Source organism: Antechinus flavipes, chromosome 4, assembly GCF_016432865.1.
Source record: "Antechinus flavipes isolate AdamAnt ecotype Samford, QLD, Australia chromosome 4, AdamAnt_v2, whole genome shotgun sequence".
NCBI lineage: Eukaryota > Metazoa > Chordata > Mammalia > Dasyuromorphia > Dasyuridae > Antechinus > Antechinus flavipes.
In genome coordinates this window covers 138,080,496-138,104,363 of record NC_067401.1, presented here as the reverse complement: position 1 = coordinate 138,104,363, position 23,868 = coordinate 138,080,496, and the positions used below count along the sequence as shown (strand labels likewise).

At 32.2% G+C, this 23,868-nt stretch overlaps 1 protein-coding gene and 1 long non-coding RNA gene across 3 annotated transcripts in view; one reads left to right on the top strand and one right to left on the bottom strand.

Annotated features, from left to right (window-relative positions):
* LOC127560300 (uncharacterized) overlaps positions 1-23,868 on the bottom strand; it is a 34,334-nt gene that overhangs the window by 2,606 nt on the left and 7,860 nt on the right. Inside the window, exon 2 of the long non-coding RNA XR_007953300.1 lies at positions 11,474-11,533. This is a non-coding gene — a long non-coding RNA (uncharacterized LOC127560300). The remainder of the gene's footprint in view (positions 1-11,473; positions 11,534-23,868) is intronic.
* The window catches only part of ZNF652 (zinc finger protein 652), an 88,651-nt gene continuing 67,949 nt past the window's right edge, over positions 3,167-23,868 (top strand). Inside the window, exons 1-2 of one of the 2 annotated variants that reach the window (XM_051994771.1) lie at positions 3,167-3,218; positions 22,028-22,192. The gene's annotated coding sequence lies outside the window, so the exon portion shown is untranslated. Of the gene's footprint in view, positions 3,219-3,436; positions 3,598-22,027; positions 22,193-23,868 lie in introns of those variants that run through there. The other variant, XM_051994770.1, reaches the window with a different exon arrangement.

Sequence of the window (23,868 nt, the reverse complement as noted above, 5' to 3'; positions counted from 1 at the left end):
CTTCTTCAGACACCCTTCCCTTAGGAGGTTTCAGATCAGCAGTTCCTACTCAGAGAAACAACACCTACTTTCTGCAAACTGTGGTCTCAGATTTGATTTAGTGCAGTACAAGATTGTTTCCATTTTGCTCTCTGAGTTTTGGAAGTAGTATGGTAAGAAAATAACTTCTCAACTCTATAGAAAAGAAAGTAATGTTTTTGTAACTTTTTGAAGCATAGTGTACTAAGGGATAATATTAGCAAGAAATTGATTATCCATTCTGAAGGGTTTGTTTGTTTGTTTGTTTTAATAATTTTGTGCAGGAAATCTGGATAGATCCTTAGTTTCATTTCCTCTGGGCTAAAAAGTCAGTTGTGTTACTGCCAAAAAGAATACTACATTTTCTCATGTTTGAGAATGAATCTAAAGGGGACTGCTTTTCATTTCCTCACAGAGATTGAATATCTTGTGTTAACCATTTAAGATGACTTTCTTGTCAGCTGTCAGATCATTCAAATAGATAATTCAAAATTTGAGTTTTGTTCTGATAAAGAGGTTAGTGAAAAATGTTTTGTGGGCAGGAGGATGGGAGTTTTTAGGTGTCTTTGCAAGTGATCTAGTGGGATGGAATTATAGTTTATTTTGGCTCACTAACAGGCAATAGATTTATAGGGTAAAAGCCTATGATCCGCATACCTTCCATTATGTAGATTTAGGACACAAAGAGTTGCAAATATTTGACTTGGAGCATAACTGAATCTTGCAGGTGCTTTTTGGAACTTTGATTTGTTGCTCCATGGCTGGCTGATCTTGGTGGAGACAATAAAACTCTGCTCCAAATTCTACAGTGTTACCCACAGGCAGTGCTTGTTTAAGCCTATTCAGAGCTTATGTGGTGAAAGGGGTGTTTTAGGACATTAACATGTCTCAATGAGTTCTGTGTCCAGAGCTGAATCACGTGGAGAGCCTTGTGTAAATTTTCGTGGTTAATGCAGGCAGTAGAGTGTTTAGTAAAATCAGTAGAGACATAAGATACTTTACAGATAATCTGTTTTTTGATATAGGATTGCTTATATCAGTGTTTTCATTTTAAAAAATACTTATGATAATATGCTATTATTGAACTACTATTGCCTACCAAGGTTTCTCAGCATAAATTCCAGTTTCCAGAATATAGAGTGAAATACTATAAGCCTTTTTGCTTTAATATGGAGAAGATGGGGGAAAAAAACCCCTTAACTTATCAACATTATAACAGCCCTCCCGTTAGTTAATTATGTGGGTGATATTTTTTTCCTATCTTTTATTTCTAGTGATAAATGTAATTTTATGATAAAATTTGACATTAAATTTCTTTTTTTTTTCCCCTGTAATTCAAGAACCACTATGCAGTAGATTGAAAATTGCATTTAAGGACACAAGAAGTTTTTATTCCATGAAATTGCTTTTAAACCAGGATTTCTGTAGGATTGAATTATTTTATATTTGTTCTATATTTTTATCATGACTAATGCCATTGAAACCACAAAAGTTCCTAGGGACTTCTTTTTGTGATGGTATGAACTCATAGTTAATGCATTTAGTTTCATTGCAGTAGGATCTACTTTTTCTTTATTATTGGAATTGCTTAGAATCTTTTAAACTAGTTATCTTAGTGCATGGTAAATAGTGGGCTTTTACCACAGTGCTTTCCCATTTAGCTTAGTTTTAATAGAATACTTTCCAAAACTTGAAGCTAGATCAAAATAATAAAACAAAAACATAACACTGTGTGTTAGTTCAATTCAATAAACACTTATCAAATGCCTACTATTTGTAAGTACACAGATACTAGGCCCTAGGCATGTGAATATGATTTAAAACAGGTTCTTCTCTAAAAGACTTTACATTTTCAAAGAAGGACAGAAGGAAACACAAACACCTACTATGTGAAGATATTTCATTAGAAATTCACCGCAACCCTGTGAAGTACAATGTCTGTTTTACAGTTGACAAAATGGGCAATAGCGCAGTGTCATATAGCTAGTTAGTTTCTGAGGCTGGATTTGATCTCATGTAGGAGAAATGAAGCTGAGATATATTTATGATATGCAAGATTAGAAAATGTTTAGTAAAAAAAGGAGTTAACTAGAAGGTTATAAGAAATTAAAGAGAGCCTTTTCTTGTACTTGGGGAGCCAGAGAGTTTCATAAACTATTTAGGTGATTGAATAAATTACATGGTTTTTTTGTTGTTGTTGTTTTTAAATGCACTTGCCAAGTAATTCTAAACTTTTAGTTTATGGTGTATCAGCCCCTCTTTGTTTACTGCCTTTTCTTTGCTGCACTAAGTTCAAGTGAATTTGCCACTTCTGATGTGTTAAATTTTCAGACACTAATGAATAATTGTGAGAAGGGATCGTTTGGAAGAAAGAGTTGGTGATAGAAAAGAATAGTTAGTTACATTGCTTAATTTTTTCAAGTGTAATGGGAGTGATATCTTAAGTTTGACTCACTTAAGATTCCTTTGCCTATTAATGGGTACAGAACTACAGGTTTTAAATCTCTCTATATGTAAGGATTGTTGGGAGAAAGAATTAAAAAATCACAAATTTGAATACAGTGGCAATCATCAGATTTCCTTTTGGACCTTATTGGAACTGTTTTTCTGTACTTTATCACATGTTATTTAAGTACATTTTAGCATGTAGTTCAGTTTAGCGAGCATTTATTAAGCATTTATTGCCAAACACTATGCTTGCATACTGAAGCAAAGACAAAAAGGAAAAATGGTTTTTGCCTTAAAGGACCTTAGAGTGGTATGCATATTAACTGGGACAAAGTAAAAATAATTATTGGCTTATACAGTAAACTTTGCTACTTTTTATATCTGAATCTAGCTTTGCTAGATTTTCTTTGGAGTTTAAATCAAATTCTCCAGCCATTGAAACATATTTATCTCTATTTCTTAGATTCAGTTTTAATGACATGTGGCATGTACAAGACTGTGTGGCAGTATTTCTTCTCCATTTGGGAATTTCTTTAATGCTGGAAAAATTCTACTTCTCTGTATATTACTATATTTATCAGAGTTCATCATTCTCTTTTTGGAGACAAGATTTCCATGCCTATTGGAAGTGGGGAAAAAAATCTCTAAAACACTTTTTGGTTGGATATTTTATAGTCTAATGAAAATGAACATATCTTACAGGTTCACCTGAACTTCCTGACTGTGGTTTTAGTAGTCTCCTAAATAAAAAAGTGAGTTTCATCATAAAAATTACTTTTTCCCAATCTTCAGTGTTTTAGAGTTTTTTGTTTTTGTTTTTGTTTTTTTTAATTTTATTGTCTTGTCCATGACAAGTTTTTTTTCTTCATAGCAATGGTTGGCATCTTTTTTTAAAAATTGGTTTTCCTACTGTTCATCCAACTTTTAAAACCCCACATCTATCTGTGTGGTCTGAGGATCCCTAGGAAACCCTGAAACCATTTCTTTTTTAAACTCTTTAAGTCAAAACTATTTTTATTATAATACTAAAATTATTTGCCTTTTTTACTTTCATTCATTTACAAGGATGCAGTGCAGTTTTCCAAAGAATATATGACCTGAGAATTACAAATTTAGCTGCAAACATGAAAAGTGAGTTAATATTTTTTAGCAGAATTGTATTATTTGCCTTACAAGGCAAATCTATAGATGGGGCTGGGTTTACTGTTTTGATTGTATTTGTCCAATTTCAGCACCAACTAACCATCTAAGAATTTCTTTTATGCCAATGTCTGACAGCAAACACATGTGATGTTGAAATATTTAAAATATTGAATAGCTTTTTTGAATCTCTTGGTTTATCCTGGAACAACTTGTGATACTTTGCAATGATGATTTAAAATTGATGGTGACTTTCAAAGTCCAATTCTTTTTGTACAGCAAAATAACTGTTTGGACATGTATACTTATATTGTATTTAATTTATATTTTAACATATTCAACATGTATTGGTCAACCTGCCATCTGGGGGAGGGGATAGGGGGAAGGAGGGGAAAAATTGGAACAAAAGGTTTGGCAATTGTCAATGCTGTAAAATTACTAATGCATTTAACTTGTAAATAAAAAGATATAATTTAAAAAAAAAGAAATTTGTAATAAAAAAAAATTGATGGTGACACTACTGATGTTTTAACACAGATTCAAATCAGTGGCACCAAACTGTACCAGCGGTCATTGTATTCTTCAATCCCAAGTTTTAAAAGAAAAAAAACAAGTTTTACTTAAAGATATCCTTAACGAAATAATAATTTTATTAAATTTCAACCTTTTGAGACATGTTTTTAATGTTTTACTTGACAAAATGAGAAAATTGGATAAAGCATTTCTTTAAGTAACATATTTCAAGGAAAAAGCAGTTGTATGATTATATGAGTTATAAGCTAAACTACCACTTTTTTCATAGACAACACTTCTACTTGAAAGAATGATTGATTTGTCAGACAATTTCTCAAATGACCCTGTTACTTCAAGGAAAACAATTGACAGTATTTGTTGCCAGTGATAAAATTTGAACTTTGAAGTGAAAATTAAGCTTTGGTAGTGATATTAATGAATGATTCTTAAAAATACTATATAATGAAATATGTCCTCATTTAGAAGATTTGTATATTTCAGTGAACTAATAGTTTTTAAAATGACAATTCATAGTGTCACAACATTGTACATGATTTAAAAATTCATTCAAAGTGCAAATGTATCAGTGGATTTTAATTTAACAGTACAAGAATCTCATTATTTGGTTTCACATTCCACATTACAACTTACCTTTAAGAAACTATCACTTGTTGAGTTTTGTTGGAATATCATAGAGGAGTATCATATTATGTGAAAAGGATATTAAAATACTCCTTTTCCCAATAGAATGTCTTGGTAAGGGCAGATTTTTTTTCACTATTTCAACCAGTCAGTCAGTTAACTTAGGTAAAGTACCTATCACGTGCCAAGAACTGTGTAACATACATGCTAAGGTTAAAAAGAATGACAAAGAAAATTCTTAGTTGTCAAGGAGTTAACAGTCTAAGAGGAAGAGACTATATGCAGACAACTCTATAGATAAGACATATTCAGGATAAATTGAGGGTAGTCTCCATGGGAAAGTGCAAAGGATTGGGAAAAGCTTTTTACAGAAGGTAGGACTGTAGCTGAGTCTTGAAGGAGGAAGCTAGGAAATGAAGATTAAGAGGAAAAAACATTCTAGGCATGAGAGACAGTCAGAAAAAATGATGGAATGTCTTAAGAATAGGTAAGAGGTAAGTGTCATTGGATCACAGAGTATATGGAGGTTTGTAAATGTAGAAAGATTGGAAAAGAAAGGGAGTAAACATGTATGTGTCAGGTCTCATATATTCCACGACAACCCTGTGCAGTAGATGCTATTGTTAACCCCGTTATTTTACAATTAAAGAAATAGGCTAACAGAGGTTAAGTGACTTACCTGGTGTCATTCAGTTAAGTACAATAAGTCAAATAGACTGTATTTGAGCTCAGGTCTTCTGAAAGCAAATCTACCACTCTTCCCCTTGTACCATTAGCTGCCTCTGGTGGGCTATAGGGGTTTGAAGAAATGGAGATAGGAGGGAGAAAATTGATAATGTGTAGATTTAAAGTTAAATAGGCCTTTACAAATCATTGAGTCACAACTCCCTCATTTTATAGATGAAGAAACTTAAGCTCGGGTTATCACACCAGTAGTACTAGGAAACTAACATTCAGATTGTCACATGAGTAGTGCCAGAGCCAGAATTCAAATCCAATTTCTCTGACTTCAGATCTTACTCTCTTTCCACTCCTCTATCCTGAGTATGAGGGGCAAACTGTTCAGTGACACAGAAATAGATAAGTTAGTGATGTCTCAATACAAAGTGCATTATGTAGTAGATCTTAACATTTTTCTTGTGGTTCTTTTTTCTTTTGAGTTAGAAGTATGTATTTGTGACATTGGTTTGATCGGAAAGTAAATTTACTTGTTACTTTCCTTTGGCTCCTGGAATTCTTAGTCTTATATAGATGCTGTGAATTTCTGTCTTATTTTTAAAAAATCAAATGTGATAATGACATAATAATCATTATAATAACCAATATTTATCTAATGCCTTAGTATTTGCAATCACTATCCCTGTTAGAAATAACTTTTATTAATTATTCTTTGCAAACTAAACATCATACTTAGGGACTAGCCATAATATAATTCTTTCAGACTGAGTTTGTGGAAAAAACATCAACAGTGAAATATTGAAGATAAAATGAAAATGTATATATACACACATACATTTATACATTTGATGTTTGCAAAGAAATACTTAATAAAAATTACCCTCAAGTGTGCCCTAAGGGGGAAAAAAAATAAATGTTTTAAAGTAAAATAGATAATGAACCATCTCATGATACAGAATTAGTTACCATTATTTCATTTGGAGTATGCTTAAAGGATAAGGTGAGATTTTAACATTTTGAGAAAATTCCCAAAAAGCAAATTTATATTAAATCTTTTTTCAAAAAGTAAATGTCTGTCAATAAAAAGTTATTTTAAAAAAATAAATGTGAGTTTAATGTGAGAAAAGGTGACTTTTTAAAGCACAAAACTTTTTTTTTGCTGTAGCAATTAGGGTTAAGTGACTTGCCTAGGGTCACACAGCTAGGAAGTGTTAAGTGTCTGAGACCAGATTTGAACTCATGTTCTCCTGACTTCAGGACTGGTGCTCTATCCACTGCATCACCTAATTGCCCCTAAAGCACACTTCTTTAAAGAATATTTTTTCTGTGACCTTCAGATTTTACCTTTATCATTATAACATTTCATGCACATCAAAGTTATCACAATCACATCCTGATATTTAAAATGTTATGTGATGTTATTTTAATTGCTGTGAAAGATTTAGGCTTCTATGGAAATTCAGATTCTGTAAATGACAGCATGAAAACTTAAATCTCTAAGTACAAAGATACTTTCATTTGAATATTTTTAGATGTCTGATGACAGTGACCATTGTAATCGTGTCTGCAGTTGATCCAAGTACAACTGTATTATATGTAGCTGTGAACTTTTAAACACTGACATCAGTAGAAGAACTAGGCTTATATTTAAACATTGTGTTGTTTCAAAACTTGTTGACTTCCTGAAATTTCTATTTAGCAGTGAAAACTTATGGCAATCAAAATTTTCTGGCGTTCTGGACAAAATACTTAGATGTAATTTTTTTTTCTCTTTAAAGTACCAAATCTAGGAGGCATCTTACATAATGCCATGAAAGTAGTAGTAATTTCATTATTAACTTTGTTATCTTTGGTATGTAAAGCTATGTTTAGTTAATTTATTTTAGACAGTCATTCAGTATGTAAACATTTATTAAAAACCTATGTATACTGGTGGTATAGCTCTCTGTTACAAACAAGATTCTCTTTCTCTTTCTCTGTCTCTCTCTCTCTCCCCCTCCCTCTCCTCCCTCTTTTTATTTCTCTCTCTCCCCTTTCTATTTCTCTTTCGCTCTTTCTCTCTCCCTCTCTCTGTGTCTGTTGTCTCTCTATCTCTCAGTCTCTGTACACACACACACACACACACACACACACACACACACACACACACCCCAAGTAGTGCAATGTGAATATAGGACTAGGTTTGAAATCAGGAAGATTCATCTTCCTGAGTTCAAATCTGATCTCAGACACTTAACCAGCTGTGACCCTGGGCAAGTTACTTAACCCTACTTGCTTCAATTTCCTCATCTTTAAGATGGGCTGAAGAAGCACTTCATGGTAAATGAAACTTTTCATTTGCTGCAGTATCTTTGCCAAGAAAATTCCAAATTCTGTCAAGAAGTCTCAAATGATTCTGTGTGAATATAAAATATGTATGTATACAATCACATGCATAAAATGTAAATTCATTTAGATAATGTAAAAACAAAATATATCAATAAAATTAAATGAAAAATTTTCAGTAAATTCTGAGAGTTTTTAAAATATCCTCCTAAAATTAGTGAAATGTTGGTCTTTAGAAATCAAAATTGTGCATTGTTTGTGCTGAGCAAAGACTGAAGGCTGCCTTTTCTCAGATAGCAAAAGCTTCAAACAATGGCAAGTCCTGTTAGCTGTTTTAGATGCAAAGAACAAACTGTTTATTTTTTGTAAAAGGATTCTATTAGTCTTCTTAACTATGATAGTATACCATTTCAGTAGTATCAGGTTTGAATGTAAAGGCGAAACTATGCCATAATATTGTTCGGTACTTTAAAATTTTGATAAGTGATGTCATTGGTGAAAAAATTTTTTAATCCATCTTGTGTAGGTTTCATAATTTGCTATCTTGAAAATATGTAGGATTCTGCATAGAAGCTGTAATAATACATGCATTTACAAACATGTTGTGTATGTGAATACCTGACATTTGTTGAAGCAAAATGGATGTTAATTACCATTAACATAAATAGCAAGTTCTACATAAGGGCACTTTTTGAGGTGTGTTCTTTATTTTCCTAGTTTAAAAAAAAAAATGCCACAACCTACAAAAGTATTATCCTTGCATTTAGGTGTCTTTTGTAGCAACTGAGTTTGGCTTTTTCTGAAAGCCTACTTGGATGCTATTGTAGAAAACTCTTTTTGGATATGAAATTAGTGCCCCAAACAAACCACTGTATGAATTTTGAAATTTTCCTTGAAACAATTTGGCAGGACAGGTAGTGGCAAAATATTAATAACATCAGATGTATATATAGATAGGTAGATAATAAAAATATAGTATCAGTCTTGTTATGTCCAAATTCAATTTCATACAAGTTAAATGAATTCCAACTATTCTTTGCCTTTTCCTTAACATAATTTTAAAAATATTTTTTATTAATGTCTTTAAATAGTACAGAATTTTTATAATAAATAGATCTTGGAAGATGCTATATCAGGAATACAGCTTACCTTTTATTGAACTTGAATTGAGGAGGCACTGTATTTTAAATCAAATCAACTAAAGGATTGTCCCTTATTGAACTTATTCATACTAATTATTATATACTGCTGTGTTCAAGGTATTGAGGAAATAGTAAAAGATAAGACATTCCTCACTCGCCGGTAGTTTACAGTGTAATTGAGGAAATGACACAAAATATGACTAACAGCAATAAAAGACATTATGTGATAAGTACTATCTCAGTGGCAGGATTCAAGGAAAAGAAGATTGACATTTGAATTGAGAGTCAAGGGTCTGTTATTCCATATGAACACAGTGTCTTTAGTACCTTGCTTCCAAGAAATGTGCTTGCAAGGATGGGTAGAATTTCAACATCTAACGATTAGAAATGGGGATAACAAGTTCAGATGTCAGGAAAAGCCTAGCTGAAGCATTTTTTAGGAAAGGCAATTTGGATTGTAAATTTTGGATAGGGGAAAAATGGGAGAGAAGACTTGAAGAGGCAACATCCTCTATAATGGAAATATTGTTCCTTTGATTCTAAAAGTTGACTCCATACTGTAGAGGATCTTGTACATCAGGCTAAGAGATTATGATTTTGTTTGTTAAGTTGTAAGAGTTTATTTGAGGAAAGCCTCTATTTATCTTGTATGTATGTAATTGTATGTTATTTCTCCTTAGAATGTGGATTCCTTGAGGGCAAGAGGCTTAGTACAGTGTCTGGTACCTTGTAGAACTTAATAAATACTTGTTCACTTGACTAAAAAAAAGGAACTGTGATCAAAATGGTGCTTTTATGGATTGGAGGTAGAAAAGATTAGAGACCAGTTAGGAAATTATTGTAGTAATTAGTAAAGTGAGAGGAATCTAGACTAAAGTAGTAGCAATGAAAGTGAAAAAAGAAAGGATGAATTTAAAATGTTAACAGAAAAAAATTTGAAAAATGATAACTGATTGAATGTGAGGCGTGAAGAAATGAAAGGAGTTGATGGTGAATTGAATCCTAAAAAGGTGTTATTCTGTGTCCCTCCTGGTTTCTAGCACAGTCTTGACAGCATGATGGGAAGTACAGAAAAGCTTAATGAATGAATATTTTGCTTTCAATTTGATAATAAGAACATAGACATAAAGAATGCTTTAGTTTTTATTCTTTTGCAAATGGAAATATCCCAGTATAGAAAAATTTTAATTGTAAGCTTGACTGAGTGAGGGGACCTATGGTATAATGACTTGAATAATATAGAAAAACCCTTTTGTGTACTTTGAGGTCTACCCATATATAAGTAAATGTATTTTGGATAACTTGTTTTAGTTGTACTGATATGTTGTGTATATTGAAGAGAAGAATTAAAATGGTTGTTTTATATTGTTACTAGATGGATTATTGCGCCAACTTACGAACAACAGACTTCAAGGAAAGCTATTGGTTGAATACCAGCCATGTTTTTTAGGAATGTGATCTAGAAACCTAACCTGCACTTGGATCTACATAATGAGATTCACCTGGCAGACAAAAGAAAGTATTTGGTTTGATTTGACTATTCTGTTGGTTTGTGCCAGTCAGTAAATGTTTGGAAAATGTATTTATCATTCTGTGAGATACTTAATGGCCAGTATTCTAGGGGGCCACCTTTTTGGAAGTATAATTTTCAGACACTTGAAGTATAATTCCAAAAATGAGATATTGTTGGAATAATTTCATCAATTCTGAGACTGAGTTTTTTGTAATTTGGGATAAGTTGTATTATTTGGTGCCCATTTCTTTTTTCTGCCCAGAGGAAAATATTTTCAGAATGTTTTATTTTATCCATGTATTTAAAGCATAAAAGGTTTACCTTATGTTAACCTTAAAGGTGAATCTTTATGAAGTATAATAAGGGTTTCACTGGTAGACAGAGGAAAGCAAAACACAAAATTGGAGTGATGTCTTGTCAGTATTGGTAGGTCTTTAATGATTTTATACTTTATAATAATTTTTTTGTTTTCTAATAGAATTTATTGATAGTTTCTCTTTTTACATTTCCTAAATTTCACACTTCTTCCCTCCTTGTGGAGAGCCATCTATATAATAAAGATTGATTTTTTTAATAAAAAAAAAAGGAAAGGACACTCAGCAAAACTAATCCAAAACATAAGAAAAACATGAAAATATATTACAACATCATAATTTAAGTTTTTTTTAACAACATTTGACTTTTTTTATTATAGCTTTTTATTTACAAGATATATGCATGAGTAATTTTTCAGCATTGATAATTGCAAAACTTTTTGTTCCAGTTTTTCCCCTCCTTCCGCTGCCCCCCTCCCCCAAATGGCAGGTTGACCAATACATGTAAAATATGTTAAAGTATAAGTTAAATACAATATATGTATATACAACATTGGACTTTTTACCTCTGAAAAGGGAGATATCGTCTCACATTTCTTCTTTATACACACACACACACACACACACACACATATGTATTCTTTGCTAATTTGAATTTTAGATGTTGATTTTCTGTTGATTTTTGATCTTTCCAATTTCCTTTTTGTAGTTATTGTGTGTATTTTCTTGGCTCTGCTTACTTCATTCTTCATTCATTGGTTTTTGTCTTTTCATGCTTTTCTGTATTCATTTCATTGTTCCTTAAAGCAGAATATATGATAGAGATTAAGTACAATAGCATGATATTCTTCAAAGACTTATAACATGTATGGAAATTTATATTAAATGGTCTTATAGTCTTTAATGATTACATTCATGGGTTTATATACTTTAGACAGGACTTTAGAGATGAACTAATTCACTTTCTGAAAATATTTTCTCAGTTGTTGAATAGAGTGCTTTCACATATCTTTAAATTGCAATATTTTAGATATTTTAAAATTATACTATTTGAATCACTGCATTAATATAGGTCACAATTTGAAAAAAAAATATCCTTCCTATTTGCTTTACTTAAAGCTTTTAAAGTTGCTTTCAAACTCTAGAAATTGGAGTTATATACCTTTGTCATAAACTGCATTTTCTTGGGGAATTTAACTGGTGAGAAGTTGTGAGAAAAGATGGAGTAGATGTATTTAAATCAAACAAGTAGCCAGTCAATTAATCAACATTTATTATTATTAAGCATCTACTATGTACCAAAATCAAAATGTAATCCTGTACTTAATGCATTGTTGGTGGAATTATGAACTAACAGCCATTTTAGAGAGCAATTTGAAGCTATGCCCAAAGGACTATAAAACTATGCATACTTTTGATTCAGTCACTATTGGATCTGTATCCCAAAGAGATCATAAAAGAGGGAAAAGGACCCACACATGCAAAAATGTTTGTAGCATCTCTTTTTGTATTAGCAAGGAATTGGAAATTGAATGCATTTCATTCACTTTCATCAATTGGAGAATGGCCAAATAAATTATGGTATATAAATTAATGAAATATTATTGTTTTATAAGAAATGATGAGCAGGCTCATTTCAGAAAAACTTGCAAAGACTTCCATGAATTGATGCTGAATGAAGTGAGCAGAACTAGGAGAACATTGTACCCAGTAACAGCAAGATTTTGTGAGCTGTGATAGACTTAAGCTCTTTTTAGCAGTACAGTGATCCAAGTCAGTTCCAATAGACTTGGGATGAAAGATGCCATCCACATTCAGAGAGAACTCTGGAGACTAAATGCTAATCAAAGCATACTATTTTCACCATTTTTTGTTTGCTTTTTCTTTCTAGTGGTTTTTCCCCTTTTCTAATTTTTCTTTCACAACATGAAAAATATGAAAATATGTTTAAAATGATTGTACATATATAACATCAGGTTGCTTGCTATCTTGGGAACAGGGGAAGTAAAGGAGGGAGAAAAAAACTTGGAACTCAGTTCAACATTTCAAGAATGTTGAAAACTATCTTTACATATAATAGAAAAAATAAAATACTATTGAGCAAAAAACTGTCCTACTATCAAAGAGCTCATAGTCTTTTAATGGCAGAGACAACATTCAAACAACTGTGTACAAACAAGATAAATATACTAAATAAATTGGAAGCAGAGCACTGAAATATGAAGCAGGGCTAGAAAAGGCTTCTTGAAAAAGATAGGATTTCATTTGAGACTTGTGGGAAGCCAGGAAAGGATAGGAAGTAGGGATGAGGGAAAGAATTCTGGGTATGGATGGATTAATACTAAGCTGGGTATGGACAGCTAATAAAAATGCATTGTTTGAGGAATACCAAAGGAGGCCAATGTTGCTGTTATTTGGGGTTGTATGAGGGAATAAGGCATAAGAAGACTTAAAAAAAGGAAGGAGCCAGTTTATTAATATCTTTGGCTTCCAGAGGATTTTTGTCTTTTATTCTGGAGATAAGAGAAAGCCATTTGATTCTATTGAATGGGGCCTAGCATGGTTAAATCCTTTAAGAACATCAGTTTAGTAACTGAATGAGGAATATAAATTGGACTGGAGAGGGAGAGAATTGAGGCAGGGAGACAAACTCGAAGACTATTTTTGAGTGAAGCTGGTAAGAACCTGTAATAGTATGGTGGTTGTATCAGAAAATAGAAGGTAACATATATGAGAAATAATTTGAAGGTAAATGATAATGAGTCAAGAAGGTCACTTCTATCACCAGGCTAAGTTGACTATCCTTGATTGTAATAGACAAAGGTTTGAGGGGAAAAGATAATTTAGGTTTAGATATATTAAGTTAAAAATGTTTACAAGTCATCCACTAAAAGATGGCTAATAGTTAGTTTGAGATGTGAAACCAGAAGTCAGGAGAGAAATTAAGGTTGAACAAGTAGATCTGAGACTCATCTGCCAAGAGAAATTCAAAATCATGGGAACTAATTACATCACCAACTAAAATAATATAGATAGAAAAGAGGGCCTTGCACAACCCCAGTGCTATGAGGCACCCCTAAGGTTTTATCACACATGTTGTGGAAGAAGATCTAGCAAAGGAGAAAGAGAAGAGTGGGTCAGACACTTAAAAAAAAAAAAAAAAAACCAGAAATGTCAGCATCAGGAAAATTTAGAAGAGAGACAGGGGGAAGTTAATTTATAATGTGAAAGATTACAGAGAGGTCAAGAAGAATGAGAATTGACAGAAGACCAATAGATTTGGTAATTATATAAAGACATTTTTAGACAGAAATACATATTCTTTGAAAGACAGTGGCATCCTCATGTATAACATCTCAGATTGCTTGTGTCTTGGGGAGAGGAAGGATAGGAGGGAGGGAAAAAAATTGAAAGTGAAAAAGTCTTTTAAAAAATCAATCTAGAAAACCTTCTTTACATGTAATTGGAAAAAAATAAAATATCATTTACCCTTCCCTCTTCCCAAAAAAGAAAAACAGAGGCATCTATTAACAAAATGTGGGTAACATAGGAGCCCAGCTCTGTTGGATAACCTGAATGTCCAGACTGAACATGACAAGGAGAGTTATAAAATTTTGAGAGCCCTTATTTTTTGGGATTCTGGTTTTTCACAAGCAAAGGAAGATTGAAAAATGCTGCCTATAAACAGTGGGATATAAGACTTCTTGCTTCATACTGATAGACTGTGTGATCTTTAAACTAGTGGAGTGGGCAAAAGACAATAAAATTCCATTTTTTCTCTGATTCTTTGGTCTCAAATAATCAGGTAAGCATAGAAACTTGAAAGAAAGTCATTGTACATTGTCAATAGGGCTAGATTTTAGTTAGCCACTTATCAGCTATGTGATTTTGAGATTTTTTTTTTCCTATTTCTGAGTCTTTTTCCTCCATCTCTAGAATGCAAATTGGAACTGCCCTGCCTACCTCACTGGTATATTGTGAGGATTCGATTAGATAATTTGTTTTCTTTTAAATTAAAAGCTTCATGAAGACAGGCATAATGTTTTACCTAAACTTACTATCTCCTTAAACACTTAGAGCATATTGCATAGTATGTGGAAAGTACAGTGGTTGTTGAATTGAACACTTAAGAGTAGAACACAAATTGTGCAGGATGAGGTGTGGCCAAAGTGGTGATATGCACTGCTCTGTTAGAGGGATTACATGGGGATCATAGATCAATTGTAGCATCCAAGTGTTTGGATCCAAGCATTTCTCATAAGTATCTTGTGAATCAAGTAGAGCAGGATTTACAAATGGAGAAATGGGAGTTTCAGAGAGGTTAAACGACTTATCCATAATCGTTCGGCAGTGGTAGCAATGCTGACCAAATTCCAGGTCTTTTGGCTCCTATTTCTATGTTCTTTCTACTTTTTCAGGCTATTCATCTGAGTAGTTAACCTGGTAGAAAGAGTATTGGAAGCTTGGTATAATTTTATGGTTTTTTAAAAAACATTTTTCAAGTGTAATTGAAATTAATATTCTGCTAGTCATCAGTGTGAGTGAATATACAAGAATGTTCATTATTGATTTTTGGATTTTTATTTGATGGAGAGTGGAATATAGTAGCTAGATCTTGGTTTTATTTATTTCTAGCTTTCTCTTCAAGAGCCTTCTGATTCATTTATGAGTCAGTGAACCTTGTTTCCATTTATAAATTTACTTGTAAAGAATCTTACTTATTGGCTAAATGGCATTGGATTTTGGAATAAAAGAAAAATTTCCATTTATCATAATAGATATTTTGTTTTCTAAGCTATATTCTCTAGAACTCAGGAGGACTTATTAAGAAATAATTATATCATTAAGAAATGTGGTTTTCTTTAGACTGAAGGGTGGAGGTGTATAAAATTCACCTCCTTATATTCATGTTTCTTCTACCTATGTATTTTCTGTAATTTAGGGGTCTTCACTTGTTTCTGGGCTCAGTGTCTTTGAGGCTTGTCGGTTTTAAAAAATATATTCCAAAGCTGTTTCCCAACATATATATGTATAAAATGTCTTTGTTTCATTTTATTTATTAATTTATTCTTTGTAATAAAAGCAACTTATTTGGAGTTTTTTTGTTTGTTTGTTTGTTTGTTTTTTACATTTGATTGCATAAAGACATGTTTCAGGAATTTGGATGTTTTGCATCTTGAAAGTGTTATGTTGCTTAACCACAAGAAATCTGACCTCCAAGATAGTTTTGGAAACAAAGTTTGGAAATCCATGTTTTAGAGAAAAAGAATTGGCCAAATACTGTGTAAAAAATTTTTGTATTTTCAGAAAGATCCTATTAGCCTTCCCTTGTTAGTTGGTTTGTTTCATATTTTCCAACATTTTTTCTAAGGGAATATAAAGCTAAGGAAAAGATTCCATATATAATGATAAAGTTTTGTTTTTAAAGGCAGGTGTTTAAATTGTTCTATGTATATTATAATTTGACTTTTAAAAAATTAGTATTTTCACCCTGGCTCTGTGACATTATTCAGAGGGCACCTAGAAGGTGCAAATTTTGAAACCCTGCCATACTTTCTTATCCTGTGTGACTCTTGTTCATTCCTACTATAAATTTTCCATAGAATATCACTTATGTTCCAGTACTTTTAATAAATTTTAAACATATAAATATAACTTTGAGTCTCTTATTCTGTTACATAATTATCCCAGTAATTTGGGATTCGTAGAAATATGTGGAAAAAGAAAAACAAAACCTTTGTAACAACTATGTGTTATGGTAAAGTAAAATAAATAACAAAAAAATTAGTGTCTTATTCATTCTTATTAGTTCTACCTTCTGTGTAGGATGAACAGATTCTTCATCATTGGTCCTCCAGAGTAATGATTAATCATTGTATTGATCAGAGTTCTTAAGTCTTTCAAAATCGTGTTGATGTCTTTTACATCACTTCTCAATCATAAGTCTTTATTGGGCACATGTTGCAGGAAACTTGTACAATTTTTTCATTGCCTTTTAGATCATCTGAAATTCTGGTTGTTTGGGGATTATGTTCTATTAATTTTCGCTGCATAACATTGCTAAGAGAACATTGCTTTTGAAGAAATGGATTATCATAATGACAAGTGACTTGGGATCATTAAAGACAATATTTATGTTCCCAAATGTGAGAAATTAATTGTCAGTGGTATATGTGAATTATGGAAATAGAACCATACAAAATAGTTGTGCCCTTGTAATAATTTAAAAGTATGTACTACATTGCTTATATTTCCAAGTATTTAATTTGTTCTCTGCTTTACTACCTTTCTGACAGTTAATGAAAAAATCTTGCTCGAAAGTTGTAGGTCCCTTGAGGGCAACAAACACTATACTCAGAGTGAAACTGGGTTACTGTTTCTGCAAAGTACAGTGGTTTGAATCAAAAGTTGTTTTGGTCTTAATTTAGAAATTATCCCCTTTCTTTGAAGTGGTCACATTTTAATTTTTAGTGGTTATTTAAAGTTTTAGAATGTAACAAAAGTGAACAAGAGAAAAAATATCTATGCAATAGTAATGTAGAATTTTGTAGGGGGAAAAACTGGCAGACAACTTCTAAAATAAGAAAAAGTGAAACGGTCCTGTTTTAAGATGCATAGGTATTTTGAAGCTAATCTAGGAAGACTTCCTATCTGAAGCTGATTTTGAGTAAATGAATCACAGAATTCCTTCTTTTCAAGTTATCAGAGCTTGTCACATTCCTATATTTTGAGATATATGCTAATTGTTTTATATTCTGTTCAAGCATTATAATTTTATTTTGTATAATCTGATAGTCAAACTACATCAATATGCTTCTCCTTGGACTGTTTTATAAAGTATGCACTATTTTTTCATTTAATAAACATTTGTTAAATGCCTACTCTGTGTCAGGTGTTGTACTAGGTGCTAAGGATACTCAAAATGAAACTGACCTCACTGATTTGCCTACAGCAGTATAAATCAAAATCCATTGATATAACCTCATCCTGTGTAATCCTTGTCCATATTCTTCTAAAAAATCTGACACAGGGTCTCTATCTAGTATGCTGAAAAAGCATGCCTCATCCTTTCCTGACAAATTCAAGGATACCAGTAGAGTACTCTACCCATCATCCTTCATTTTTGGCACATGACTAGCTCATCTTCCTATCATACTGTTCTTAGGAGTTCATTGTTGATTATATGACTGTCTCATAGTCACCATGAGATGGCATTCTGCCTCCACTGACCTTTTGGTAATTCTTTAGTTCTACAGAGATAGAGATTTTCTATATGTCATTGCCATAGAGCAATATCAATAAAATATCAATATTGAAAAGAGGCTTTTACTGTCATGGAAAGATTGGGGTCAATAAAAGAGATTTTCAATTTCCTGAACATGGTACAATTTACTTTTCTCCTATTCAGCACTGGTCTCAGTTTATTTCCTATATCTCCCTATCTGTTCTAGATATACATTCTGTTAGATAATTTCTAGGCTATCCATTCAAATTTATATTGAAATTTGGATAATCTATTTTTATCTAGTTAGTTGTGGATGGACAGGCCAAATTCTTTTGAGTGATTAAAAGAGTTCTTCTAATAGTCGCTTCAATATTCTAGTGCCTTGATGCAAATAGCACATTCATTTGTGTACCAGGAGCATGTGGAAGACATCTCCATCCACAGGGAATTCCTCTTTGATCAAAATGGGATTTCCTGTGTCCAAGTGTCAACTGCCTTGGGCAAATACACATATCTTTGTTTTATGTCTTCCCTGATGTTTGTTAGAGGATAATGAAACAATGAAATTGAAAGAATCCCTTGCCCTCATTAATGGACAGTAATGTTAATATAGATAAATGCAAAATACATCAAAAAATACAAAGCAGTTTGGGGCTGCATGAAATACCAATAAATGAGGATTAATTGGGATAAAGCTTTTGTAAGAGATGGCATTTGAGTCATCTTGAAAGAAGTTAAGATTTCTAAAAGGTTAAGCTAGAGTACATTCCAGGTATGGGGGATAACCTCTCAAAAGGCACAAAGAAGAGAGAGGACTATTGTATAAATGAAGTTATGCAGTGTAAATCTAGAAAGATAGACTTGAACCATATTTAAATGCTCAAGAGGTGTTTTTTATTTGATCTTAGAGGCATTGAGGAACAATTAGAATTTCTTGAACTCTCATGCAATTTGACCTGGTCTTTAGGAATATCATTTTGAGAGCTGTGTAGTGGATGGATTGGAGAGCCATGAGACTTGGAAGAAGAGAAACCAAAATAAGGTCTATTGTAATAACTAAACTATTAGTGAAGAAGACCTACACCAGATTGGTAGTCATGTGAGTGTAGAAAATGAAACTGATGCAAGATTAACTTTTTTTTAAGTGTTGCAATGTGACAAACTATCAAATGAGGAGGAGCCTAAAATCATGACTACAGCCTGTTTACAGAGACACATCATAGTTCTAATGCACTGGTCTCTAAATTAATCTCAAACTGCATTTGCATAAATTTATAAGTATTTCTAATGTATTTATTTAAAAAGGTATACAAAACTAAAAATTTTGAAAGAGCAGAATGAAAATGAAATTAAAAAAAAATAATGATACTAAATTTTTCTTGGCTCCACTAAAAATTTATAGTAACATTTTTAATGATAGCAGCCTATACCTTCCATATATTGATAGCAAAAAGTGATGCTATAAATATTTTCCAAAATCTGGGTCTTTTCCTTCTGTCTTTGACCACTTTGGATGATCATGACTAGTTAATTGATTTGCCAGGTCAGTTTTTGCCAGTTTTAACCAAAACAAACAAACAAAAATCTTTTGTATAGCATTTCAAATTGCTTTCTAGAATGTTTAATCTAATTTATAATTCCACCAATAGTGCCTTAGTATGTGTGTATTTTACTATATATCCTTTCAGAAACTACCATCATCTTCTCTTCTCATTTTTTTCTACTCTGATGAATGAGGTAAAACCTCAGGAGTGCTTTAATTTACTTTTCTGTTAAACATGATTTAGATTATTTTTTCATGATTATCAATAATTTGCATTTCTTCTTTTGAAAACTGCCTGTTCGTATTTGTTTATTAGAAGAATGGCTCTTTACATTTTATATAAATAAATAGGAGTGAGTGTGTGTCTTGCATTGCCATGAGCTGAATAAAACCTGAGTCCTTCTTTATGTTGTCTCCTTAATTAATCAGTGAACTCCTTGAAGGCTGGCCCTATCTCAACCTTCTCTTTTTAATTCTAGCATTTAGCTGTTGTAATGCCTTTTCATTCCATTCCATATCAAACCTATCAAAAAAATCTTCTAAAAATATTTTTTCTCTCTTTACTCTTTCCCTTTTAATTCTAATAACATTGATTTTGCTTGAGCAAAAACTTCAATTTTGTATAATCAGAATTGTCTTTTATTTTTATTTTATATTTTATTTCTATCACTTGTTTGTTCAAAGACTTTCTGCACTTCATAATTCTCTTCTCTAAATTGTTTATGAAAAAAACTACATTTAGGGCACATATTCACTTAGAGCTTATTGTAATATGACACAAGATATTTGTCTAAATCTAATTTCTCCTAGACTTTGTTTTTTCAACAACTTTTTTTTTCAGATAGGGAGCCCTCAGATGTGGAAAAATAATTTTATCTAGTTTAAACATACTGAGTTTTGAAATTTCAGTGGATCTTGCATGGAAAAGTCTCTAGTCCTTTAACTATCTTGATCACCCACCTCTGTTTGCCTTTCCTATAATGGGTGCCCCTAACAGAATTTCCCAGATGTAGCTAGCTAGCATGCAGACCACTCAATAAGTTTCTCCTTCCCCTTCCCTTTCAGATTTATATAAAAATCAGTCTGTATTCATCTTCATTTCTTTACTATCCACTTACTGAGTGTTCTGCATGCTAGCTAGTTTTCCTTCACATTTTAACAAAAAAGGTTACCAATTGCCAAACTCAGCTTTTTTGGCTCTCTTTTCCTCTTTCATCTTTCTTCAGTTTTTGATGTTGTTAACTATACTCTCTTAGATATTTACTTCACCTTTGGCATCTGATATTCCCCCTTGTCTATATGAACATTCCCCAATATTTCCTGGTTCGTCTTCCTTCTACTATGATCTAACTGTGTATGTATCCCAGGTCTTGTCTTCTTGTCCGTTTTCTTTCACTTTTCTTCTTGCAGTTTTATTCCCTCCAGTAGCTTTATTATCACTTTTATGCTGAAGACTTTTAAATCTTTATATTTAGCAATTTTCTGTAGTCATGCATTTTCAATTTCTTGTTGGATGTCTCTACCTGGATATGGCTTTGTAAACTAAACATATTTAATATGGAACTAATTATTTTTTTTCCCCAAGATTTGCCTCTTCTTCCAACTCCCTTATTCTTCTTGTGGCACTACCATATAATAATAATTATTATTTACATAGCACCTTAAGGTTAAAAAGCACTTTATGTACATTATAGTGTTGAGTTCCTCAAAACAACTGTTGTAAGATAGTTGTTTTATTATCCCAATCACCCAGGATTGAAATCCCAGACTCTTCCCTTTGTTTCACTGCCTAGAATGAGTAGTTGGTCCTGCCAAATCTATGTCCTCAGTATCTTTCATTGTTCTTTTTTCCACCTAGATTGTCACTTTATACTTTAATTTTTCTTTCTTTTTTTAAATAATATTATTTTATTTTATAATAACTTTATATTGACAGAATCCATGCCAGGGTAATTTTTTTTACAACATTATCCCTTGCACTCGTTTCTGTTCCGATTTTTCCCCTCCCTCCCTCCACCCCCTCCCCTAGATGGCAAGCAGTCCTATATATGTTAGATATGTTGCATATACTTTAATTTTTCAAGAATTCTCACTGCGACTGTAGTAATAGGTGATTTAATTGAATGAGAGATTATTTGGAAGCTGAAGAAACAGATAAAGTACCAGTATAAGAATGATGGAAACAGGTTTTTATATTGATCTAGCTGGTGACATTGGGGTTTGGAAGTCAGGAGACGTTACTAGCTGAGTAATTTAGGAAAGTCATAATCTTTCATTGTTTTAGTTTCATTGGTATAAAATTGGATAAATATCCAAAAAATATTCTATCCTTCTATACTGGCTAGATCCCAATGATATAAAATATATAAAAGCACTTGAGTAGGCGAGAACACCTTATGCCAATCTCAGGCATTTTCAAAAGGAACACCTGTATATTTATAACTCAAATAACTTAATTTTTGTAAATTCTTGTATTTTTATATCACATTTACTTTCTTGTGTATTTCTCTCTCTTCCCCTCTACAGCAAATGTTCTCATGTAGTGAAGATTAAAAGAGAAAAAACCAAACCAAATCAACCAACCAGCCAACCAACCAACAAACAAAAAAAAGATTCAGTGAAACCAGAACATTATGTCTGACAGTGTATTCCACACTTGAAGTATTCCACCTAAGCAGTGAAGGGAGAGAGGTACATTTTCTTAACTCTCTTCCAGAGCCAAACATGGAGATTTTAATTATATAGTGTTCAGTTTTGTGTAGTCATGAAATAATTTAATTTAAAAAAGAATGTTTTGTTAAAGAGGTAGTGGATTAAACATTGCACTTTTGGATTATGGGGGAAATGTTTCAAATCCTTCTTCATTTGCTGTGGGACTCTGGTTAAATTATTTTAACTTAAGACAACTTTCTAAGATTTGTTTACTAACAGGAAGATTGAAATCTGTATTGCTGTTTTCTGCCTTTTTTGTACAAGTAGCCATATTTATTTGTCTTTTTTTTTTTTTTAACATTATAATTCCTAGAATACATAAGCCTTTAGCAATTAGGCTTTAACTTTAACAATTAAACTGTTTTTGGTGTTAATTGTTGATATCTTTCAGATATCTATGATTAGCCTTTCAAATTAAAGATGGTTTTCAAGCTAGCCTTGGGAGAGGTAAGAAAATAACTTTCCCTCCTTTCATTGAAGAAATAGGAATTGCGGGTGGGAAATGTTGCATATGTTCTGGCAATTGATGTGTTTGTTGGTTTCGTTGTACTGCTTTTAAAAATTTATATTTTATCTTTTTTCCCAGGAAAATGCTCACTAAGAGAGAAATATATTTTTAAAAGATAATAATTTAAAAGCAAAAAACCAATAAAATTTAGACATTTTATCTCTTGTGTTTACCACATATTTATATTGTTTAGTTTTGGTAAATGAGTATAACATAATTTTTCTAAATGCTGGCTATAAAACTGCTAACTCTAACACATAAAAGAATCATTTAGAGTCCTGATAAGTTAAAACTTATCATAAGCAATTCATGTAGTAACCTTTCAAAAAATCGCTATCACTTCATGTGCCAGGCAATGAAATAGAAATTCAGAGACTATTGATATTATAACCAGAATTCTGACTTATTCAGTTAATTTCAGCAAATATTGTATTACCTGCAAAGCACTGTGCTAGTGAATGACCTTGTTACTTATAAATCTGAAACCTTATTTTTGCCAATATAAAGTTGGAGATTATGATCCAAGCTATTTCACAAGATTAGTTAGTGCAAATGTATTGCAGAATTGAAAAGCTTTGTCTATTTCATTCAGTATATCATTCAGTCAACAAGCATTTATTAAATGCTTTACCTAAGGCAAGCACTATGTTAAATGTGGGGGATATGAAGACAAAATGAAACAGCCTATGCTTTGAGAAGCTTATATCTAACAGGGAGTCCACAAGTATATTAGGAAACTCTTTTTACCAAGGCAGTTCAGTATTTCCTCTGCAGCTTACAATCTTAGCATCTTCTAGAACCTTAAAAGGTTAAGTGACTTATCTGGGATCACACAGCTGGTATGTCTAGGGACTTAATCTTAGTTCCTCCTGATTTGGAGACTGGGTCTCTGTCTATTATACCACATTACTCTTAACATGTACTTATATAACTGGATATGGGATAAATAGATAATTTGTGGGGGGAACTCACTACTAACTGGGGGAAAGTGTCATGAAAGGTGAGTTAGGTGCTAGTCCTTGAGAAGGAGCTTTAAAGGAAAATAAGGATTTTAAAAGATGGAGGTAAGAAGGGGATTGCATTCTGGGCATGGGAAATAGTGCAGAGGCACAGAAAATGGAATGTCATTTGAAGAAAAACCCTCTGG